Source organism: Rhinopithecus bieti, unplaced genomic scaffold (genome assembly GCF_001698545.2).
Source record: "Rhinopithecus bieti isolate Rb0 unplaced genomic scaffold, ASM169854v2 scaffold_36315, whole genome shotgun sequence".
NCBI lineage: Eukaryota > Metazoa > Chordata > Mammalia > Primates > Cercopithecidae > Rhinopithecus > Rhinopithecus bieti.
In genome coordinates, this window is record NW_016815814.1 from 575,363 (window position 1) to 584,607 (window position 9,245).

At 46.2% G+C, this 9,245-nt stretch overlaps 1 protein-coding gene and 1 long non-coding RNA gene across 4 annotated transcripts in view; one reads left to right on the top strand and one right to left on the bottom strand.

Moving 5' to 3' along the window:
- ANXA4 (annexin A4) overlaps positions 1 to 9,245 on the bottom strand; it is an 87,454-nt gene that overhangs the window by 24,228 nt on the left and 53,981 nt on the right. The gene's annotated exons all lie outside the window — the stretch shown is intronic.
- The window catches only part of LOC108516341 (uncharacterized), a 7,124-nt gene continuing 6,369 nt past the window's right edge, over positions 8,491 to 9,245 (top strand). For both annotated transcript variants that reach the window (XR_001881774.1, XR_001881775.1), the window contains exon 1: positions 8,491 to 8,961. This is a non-coding gene — a long non-coding RNA (uncharacterized LOC108516341). The remainder of the gene's footprint in view (positions 8,962 to 9,245) is intronic.

Below are 9,245 nucleotides of genomic sequence, written 5' to 3' on the forward strand. Positions count from 1 at the left end.
TCACGTCATTCTCCTGCCTCAGCCTCCCGAGTAGCTGGGACTACAGGCGCCCGCCACCTCGCCTGGCTAGTTTTTTGTATTTTTAGTAGAGACGGGGTTTCACCGTGTTAGCCAGGATGGTCTCGATCTCCTGACCTCGTGATCCGCCCGTCTTGGCCTCCCAAAGTGCTGGGATTACAGGCTTGAGCCACCATGCCCGGCCAATTTTGTGTTTTTAGTAGAGATGGGGTTTCACCTCGTTGGCCAGGATGGTCTTGATCTCTTGACCTTGTGATCTGCCCACCTAGGCCTCCCAAAGTGCTGGGATTACAGGTGTGAGCCACTGCACCCGGCCAATAGCTTTGATTTTTTCACCCTCTCCTTTCCTCTACATTCAAGTCCACTGTCATGAAAAATGTTGCTTTACAGCCTCTTTTGCATTCTTTCCCTCTTTTTATTTCCTACCATAACCACTCCAATTCAAGATTTCAGGGTTTCTTCTTAGACAAGTGCAGATGTCTGCTAACGAGCATTCTTAACTCCTGATTGGTCTTCCCAGAGTCTTGCCAGATTCATTTGTGTAAAAAGAAAAACTCACAATGTCCCTCCCCTGCTCAGAAATACACAATGGCTCCCCATCATCTACTGGATTTACTTTAGGCGCTGCAGCCTGACATTTGAGACTCTCTACAATATCCCATTCACTATTGTAAACAGCCACATAAAAGGACACTAGGCAGCCAAATTCACGGACTCAGCTCTTGAAATATTGTGCTTTACCCAACTGTGCTGCACTCCACGCTCCTGACCTCTTTCATCACCAGTCTATTGGTTTATATGTCTCCTTAACTCCCTCCATTTAGCATCATGATTCTGGCATATGTTGTTTCCCGACCAGTGCCTGTGGGACATCCCCCCGTCTGTGATTCTTATGGGTGGCTTTCTCAGTAGCACCCCCTAGAACCTCCTTCTGGTACCTGCTTTCTCAGAAAGCTCCTGCTTTGCAAGTACCTCCTGCTGATACAGGAGATAGAAAGAAATTGTTTAGGCAGATAGTGAGGGCAGGCCGGGTGTGGGGGCTCATGCCTGTAATCCCAGCACTTTGGGAGGCTGAGGTGGATGGATCACTTGAGGTCAGGAGTTCAAGACCAGCCTGGCCAACATGGTAAAACCCTGTCTCTTATTTAAAATATAAAAGTTAGCTGGGTATGGTGGTGGGGGCCTGTAATTCCAGCTACTCGGGAGGCAGAGGCATGAGAATCACTTGAACCCGCAAGGTGGAGGTTGCAGTGAGCCGAGATCATGCCAGTGCATTCCACAGCCTGGGTGGCAGAGCGAGGCTCCATCTCAAAAGCGAAAAAAAGAAAAAAAAAACAACAGATAGTGAGGGCAAAAGAGTCCTTGGCAGAACTTCCCTTCTAACAAAAAGCAGCCCCCAAAATCTTTTTTTTTTTTTTTCTAACAAAGAGAAGCCTGAAAGATCAAGCTACAAACGTAGATAAGGAAACTGAAAGCTTGCACAAGGGAATGCTGGCCACTGTGCCAATAGAAAAGGGCTACCTGGGGGCCAGGCATGTCCACCATGGAAACTTCATCTTCCCTTTTTTGTTAGCATGTGTACAGTAAGAAAGAAACGTAAGAAAGTACAGCTCAGGCTGAAAACCCACCTGCATAATAAAAGACTGGGGTAGTGGCTGCCAGAGATTTGTGCCCTATGCAGATAGCCCACCTGTTTCTAACTGGTTTTTGGTGCCCTGTGTAGATCAGACATCAGCCCTCCCCATCCCCAGCCCCTGCCACAGCTCATCTATAAACCCCTTTGCATTTCACTGTGAATTGGCAACCCATTTTTCTGGAATCCCTTTCTGTAGCAGACAGCTAGTCTCTTTCTTTTCCCTATTAAACTTCCACTCTTAACCTCACTCTTTGTGTGTCCACATCCTTGATATCTGTGGTCATGAGACAACAAACCTTGGGTGTCATCCCAGACGAGGCCACTTTCACTGCTATAAGACACTTTTCTGTGTATTTACCATGACTCCCCTAGACCTCAGCACATGCCATTCCATTCATCTGAAACACCTTGTCTCTTAACTCTGTTTACAGAAACTCAATCATCTCCCAAGGTCCGTTTTAACTTCTACATCCTCCAAGAAGCTTTGCCCATTGCCCCCAAGTGAAACGTGATCTCTTCTCTCTGAACCCCAGTGGGATCTTATTTGTGCCCCTCCTGTTACTGTTATATTATGAATTAATCATAGTTATTTCTGTGCAAGCCTTAGCTGTGCTAGCATTCATAGACTATTTGAACACAAGAACTAGGGATTATAATCCTTGTCTCCTCCAACAGTCTGCTTTGCATTGGCCCACACATAACAGGCACTGAAAAAGGGTGGTTGTGCCAAATGTCTCCTCACCCTTTATGTTGCTAATTTTGAATGTGACCTGGGCTACATTTTGAATTATGGTGTCCTTGTAATACACCAAAGAATTAGGATAAACTGAAAAAAAAGGTGGGTCCTGTACTTTTCTCTTTTTATGAAAAAGGGAAAAGAAGAAGATACATAGATTCAGGACAATGTTCTCTTCAGAGATGGGCAGCAGCATAGAACAGTGGCTTAAACTCCAGCTCGGGAATCAGACATGAGGCAGCTGATCATGCAAAGATGAAAGGAAAGTGTTCTAGGAATTACCTAGAATCCTGAATATACCACTTAGTAGTTCTGGGACCATGGGCAAGTTAACCAACTTCAGTCACTATACTTTACCTTCTCAACAGTAAAACAAGCTGCTGTCAGGATTAAAACAGATAACCCATGGAAAGCATCTATCTCTATGTCTGACGCATAGTAGAGCTTAATAAACATTTCCTATTATTGCTACTGTTGTTACTGTTAGCAACCTTGAGGCTGAGTAAAATGAACTCTTTTTGGATAGAAAAGAGTCATGGTCTCACGGTCATGTGTTTTTACCCCAATCTCAAGGAGATTCTAAATAGCAGCTAAGAACCAGGGGATACTTCTCTAGCCAAAAGTCCACTGAGACAAGGTCTTGGGGGTAGAGGCTAGGCCAGGTAGCTTGTGGTGCACATAGAATCACTGTACCTACCCAGCATGAAGGTGGTGCCCCCAAGGAGCTAACTGGAGGGTAGCATGCTGGAAGACACTACCAGTGTTATAGGAGGCAAAAATAAATTATTTAGGTAGACATTTAGGGTAAAGTCCCCCAGCAGAAAACTTTCCTTTTAACAAAAAGCAGCTCAGAAATAGCTCCCTTTCTAACTACACACAGTTAAAAAAAATCACTTCTAACAATAAGCAACCTGAAAGTTCAGGCTGTAAAACACAGATAAGACAGCTCAAGCACAGAAGGAGGGGTGGAAGTCTCCTGGGTAATCGCCAGCTTCACACTTATACAGTGGGCCCCAGTAAAACAGTGGGTCTTAATAAGCACATTCCTTTCCCTTTAGGTGCACTAAGATAGAGAAACTAAAAGCAGACTGGGGGGATGCCTGCAGCTGCAAGAAGATGTATGGGAACAGACACAGAAACTCTCCCTCCCAGATAAGCAAGACAAAGAAACACAGACTAAGAGTCAGCCTATGTGGTCAGGGAATGGGATAAGAGCTGATAAAAAAAAAATTCTGCTCTATACAGACAGCACACTTGGTCCCAACTAAACTGTCAGGCCCTAAGAGGATAAGATATCCCCTCCTCATGAGGCCCCTCCTCCCTAGACCATTTATAAAAACCCTGACATTTTTACTACTGCTTAGCAACCTGCTCTAGACCCCTCTCTGTGACTGTTCTGTTCTGTTCTTTTGCCTATTAAACTCCTGCTCCAAACTCACTCTATGTGCGTGTGCATGTCCTCGACCTCAATCTCCTTGGCCATGAGACCAAGAACCTCAGTATTTACCCCAGACAACAAGGCTGCTTCATTTTGAGGGCTCGTCCAGGATTTGAAGGTGACTTCATCAGAATGGTGAGTAAAGGAGCTGACTCTACTTTCACTTCCGAGGTTTCTTGTCCTCCGTTTTTATTCTCTCAAATAACTATCAAAAACACCAGGCATCTGACAGTTGATTAAGGAGCCACAAGGGCTGGCCACCAGTCTTGAAGACTCAGATGTGAGGCTTGCCGGGGAGGACCTAGCCAATCCCCTAGTGACCTCAGGGTGCTGGGAATGTTGGCTCTGTCCAAACTAGTTTCTTTTCATGGAAGGCCTGGCTGTTGCATGGGGCTGGAATAGGTCCTGGAGCAACTGAGAATTTCTGGCCAGGACCACACCCTGGTGTTATTCAAAAGGCTCCTGGACTGACCTCAGCCTCTGACTGCCTGACTGGGTGCCAGCCACAGGATCCCCAAGTTTTCCTATTGCAAATCTTATTTTCCTCCTTTCCTTTCTGCAGTCACCATGTCTCCCATCCCCTCTCTGTATGAAATGCTGCAGGAATTTTTACAGCCCAGGAGATAATTCAATTAGGCAGGCTTAGCAACCACCTTAGTAACCAGGAATACAGTTCAAGGGATTGCTGTTTTGTGACTTTTACAGATAGGGGATTCCATGATCCAGATCTCAAAGACTATTTTACTCCTAACGATAACACTTCCTGGGTTTGGGTGGGAGGTTACTTTGCCCCCAGTAAATGCCCCTCTGTCTACTTAGACTGTTTCTTTTCCCATGTGAGGAGCCAGCACTGTCCAGTCAGACTGGATAGCCCCTCTATGAGGCGAATTAACTTTCTCCTGTTAGGAGGTATGCTGTGGGGACAGCTTGCCACAGGTCAGACTTCTCTCTCCGTCCTTTGTTTAAAGAGCATATGGAGGCAAAGTTACTGCCTGGTATTCCACTAGCACACCTAGTAAAACGGGAATCCTCTCCATGAGGAATCTTGTCTGCCCTTTGCTAAAAGTCTCTGGCTTTTCAGTTCTTCTCCCTTTTACATCCTTCTAATAGATACCAAACCTTATGCCTCCTCTGCAAATGGGAGAACTCTGCTTTCAGCAGTGAAGAGGAATATGTCCTCCAAAACCAAATTTTAGTCTCAGTACTCTCTCTGTTAGCAGGAAGGCCACCATTTGACCCTTATGTTCTCTGGAGACACCCATTCTGCCTACAACTAGAATGGCATCGAAATAGAAAGGGGATTTTATGTCTGGAAGTTTATCGGAAACACCACCTAAGAATAAATTCTCTAGTCCGGTCCATAATAGCAGAGTATAAAGTTCAATCCAGTATACTCCCTCCATTAATGGGCCTTGCTCAAATGTAAGAGTTACATAATCTCTCCTGAGACCCATTTATCAAGAAGCCACGTGGGTCAGAGGGTAATTATCCAATTATTAGGCAGATGACTAAGGTCATACAGGTAAACATGACTGGCCCATTGATTAGGGCCTCTGGTATTATGCTTGGGGGTCACACCTGCAACCATTGGGCTGCAATTATGGTGCTGGGACCTGGGGACCAAGGAGGGAGAACAGCTGGGAGGACGCTCCTACTGTGTCCCCTCCTCCCTGAGTCACATTGAAAAGAACCAGAAGACCGAGGAACACCTCTACTCTTGTCTCTTTTTCAGATGGGTAACAAGCCATCTTCGGCCGGCACTCCTCTGGAGTGCATTCTGAAGCACTGGGACTCCTTTGACCCTAAAACTTTGAAGAAAAAGCAGCTCATTTTCTTTTGCACAAGGACGTGGCCTTCTTACTGTCTCTGGAATGAACAGACATAGACAGCTGAAGGGAGCCTTGATTTTAATCTTATCCAACAGTTAGATCTTTTCTGTAGACAGGAGAGCAAATGGTCCAAGGTGCCCTATGCACAGGCTTTCTTTGCCCTGCAAGACAACCCTGACCTTAGCAAGCACTGCACAATTGACTCAGCTCTCTTAGCAATCATATCAGGCAGGTCTGTGGAGAGTAATTCCCCTAAGTCAGAAGAGCAAGTTTTGGAGGAGCCACTGGGGGCAGCTTCTAAGTGCCCCAGTCCTAGTTTTCCTAATCTGGGGCCCCCTCCAACTGCACCATCAGCTCCTCCAGCTCCACCATCTCCAAAGCTCCCTACTGCCCCAGCTTCACTCCTACCCCTACAAGAAATGCCAGATGGAAGGGGCACCTCTAGGGTACATGTTCCCTTCTCATTACAGGACCGTAGACAAATAAAGGAAGACTTGGGCCGATTTTCTGATGACTGTAATACGTAGAGACCTTCCAAAATCTAACTCAAGTGTTTGACTTCACATAGAGGGCTGTTATGCTGCTTCTAAGCCAAACCCTCACTGCAGCTGAAAAGCAGGCAGCTCCTGATATCAGAAGGAAGCCACAGAAACAGGTTATAGGACCAGATAGTACCTTGGAAGATCTCCTGAAGGTGGCCACCTCAGTCTTTTACCATAGGGACTGGGAGGAGGCCCAGGAGAAAAAGAGAAAGTGACTAAGGCTCGAGTGGCTGCTTTGCAGGCTTGCAGAGTCCAGGATCCTCAGGAAGCAGCCACTAATTGCTACTGGTGTGGCAAGCCAGGGCACTTTGAGAAGAATTGCCCAGGCAACAAGAAAAAGCCACCTTGACCCTGTCCAGCCTGTGGTGGAGACCAATGGATATTAAACTGCCCCTGAAGATGGAGGTCACTAGGTCCAGAACTGGTCTCACAGATGGTCCGGCAGGACTGATAGGTCCCAGGGCTCAAACCCCTGGCTCCAGTGGCTCAGACTGCCATCACTGCTCAGGAGCCCCGGGTGATTCTGGAAGTTGAAGAGAGGAGGGTGGGCTTCCTCCTGGATACTGAAGCCAGTCTCTCTGTTCTCTTGTACAATCCAGGCCTCCCCTCTTCCCATAGCACAACCATTGTGGGTGTCTCAGGAAAGACTCTAACCCAATATTTCTCTCAATCCCTTAGCTGTAGTTGGGGGGACTTATTATTTACACATGCCTTCTTAATTATGCCTGGAAGTTCCACTCCTTTATTAGGTAGAGACATTTTAGCCCACATGGGCTCAGAGTCCTCATGGCCCCAGGACAAACTCTTTGTCTTCCCTTAGTGAAAGCCAATATTAATCCAGAAGTGTGGGCAACTCAAGGAAGAATAGGTCAAGCTAAAACTGCTAGGCCAGTTCAGATCCACCTTAAAAATCCCACTTCTTGGCCGGGCGCGGTGGCTCAAGCCTGTAATCCCAGCACTTTGGGAGGCCGAGACAGGCGGATCACGAGGTCAGGAGATCGAGACCATCCTGGCTAACGCGGTGAAACCCCATCGCTACTAAAATACAAAACCTAGCCGGGCGAAGTGGTGGGCGCCTGTAGTCCCAGCTACTTGGGAGGCTGAGGCAGGAGAATGGCATAAACCCGGGAGGCGGAGCTTGCAGTGAGCTGAGATCCGGCCACTGCACTCCAGTCCGGGCGACAGAGCGAGACTCCGCTTCAAAAAAAAAAAAAAAAAAAAAAAATCCCACTTCTTTCCCTAACCAGAGACAATGTCCTCTAAAGCCAGAGGCCAGAAAAGGGCTAGAAGCTATTATTAATAACCTAAAAATGCAGGGCCTCCTCAGACCCTATAACAGTCCTTGCAACACCCCTATACTAGGAGCGCAAAAACCCAAGGGGGCATGGAGACTAGTTCAGGACCTCTGCCTCGTTAATAGGCCATAGTCCCAATTCAGCCAGTAGTCCCTAAAGCCCACACCTTGCTGACTCAAATACCTAAAGGAACTAAATGGTTTATAGTCCTAGATTTAAAGGATGCCTTTTTCTGCATACTGTTACATCCTGACTCTCAATACCTGTTTGCCTGTAAGGATCCCTCTGGCCAGACCACGCAGTTAACATGGATGGTGCTGCCTCAGGGATTTCAAAACAGCCCTCATTCGTTTGGACAAGCACTGTCAAAGGACCCTTCTAAGTTCTCCTGTCCTCAGCTCAGGGTCTTGCAGTGTGTAGATGACACTTTCCTCTGTGCCCCAATCAAGGAAGGCTCAGGAAGACGCTAAGACTCGCCTCCATTTCTTAGCTGAAAGGGAGTATAGAGTCTCAAAATCTAAAGCTCAGCTCTGTCAGACTTCAGTAAAGTACCTAGTTGTAGTCTTATCAGAAGGGACCAGAGCACCAGGTAAGGAAAGGATTAGGCCCATTTCCTTTGATAGTTAGGAAAATTCTTGGGCATTAAATGGATTTTGTAAACCATGAGTACCTGGGCACAAGGAAATGGCTCACCCTTTATACCGCTTCATAAAAGAAACTCAAACAGTTAAAACTCACCCCTCTCTTTTTGGGGAACCTAAGGCTCAAAAAGCCTTTAACCAGCTAAACCAAGCCTTCCTGGCTAATACGGTGAAACCTCGACTCTACTAAAAAAACAATAAAATTAGCTGGGCGAGGTGGCGGGCGCCTGTAGTCCCACCTACTTGGGAGGCTGAGGCAGGAGAATGGCGTGAACCCGGGAGGCGGAGCTTGCAGTGAGCCGAGATGGCACCACTGCACTCCAGCCTGGGCGACAGAGCGAGACTCCGTCTCAAAAACAACATAACATAACATAACATAACATAACATAACATAACATAACATAACAGCCCGCAGTATTTCCATGGGGAAAGCATTTAGTCTCTATGCAACAAAAAGGAAGGAAATGGCCCTGGAAGTTTTAACTAAGGCTTGAGGTCCAGCTCAACAGCCAGTGAGTTACTTAAGCAAGGAACTTAAAACTTGGTGGCCAAAGGATGGTCAGCCTGCCTCCAAGCAGTTACAGTAGAGGCTTTGCTGGGTGCCAGAGGCCACTGGGTTAACCACAGGAAATAACTGTTTAACCCCACACAATGTAACAGGACTGTTGTCCTCTAAGGAAAGTCTCTGGCTAACAAACAATTGCCTCCTCAAATACCAAGCTTTGCTGCTAAAGGGATCTGCAGTCCAGTTGAAAACCTACCCTTGCCTGAGCCCAGCCACTTTCTCCCAAAGAAAACTGGAGAACCTAAACATGATTGTGAACAGGTAAGTGGAGCAAACTGGGTAAAACAAATAATAAGAATCACTGTTTGCATTCTCTGTAAAGTTTTAATTAATGAAAAAGGATTTTCTTAAAGAACATTCAGCTCAATTAAAAGTGGATATCCAAGCTATGGTTATACTTAAAAGGCCTTTATGTTTTCTTTTTCATAAATCTTCTTTTCCTGGAAAACATTTTTTTATTTTTTTCTCAGTCGACTGAATTGCTTTTTTTTTTTTTTTTTTTTTTTTTTTTTGTGTTTTCCCCCTTTTTTTTTCCTTAAAAATAT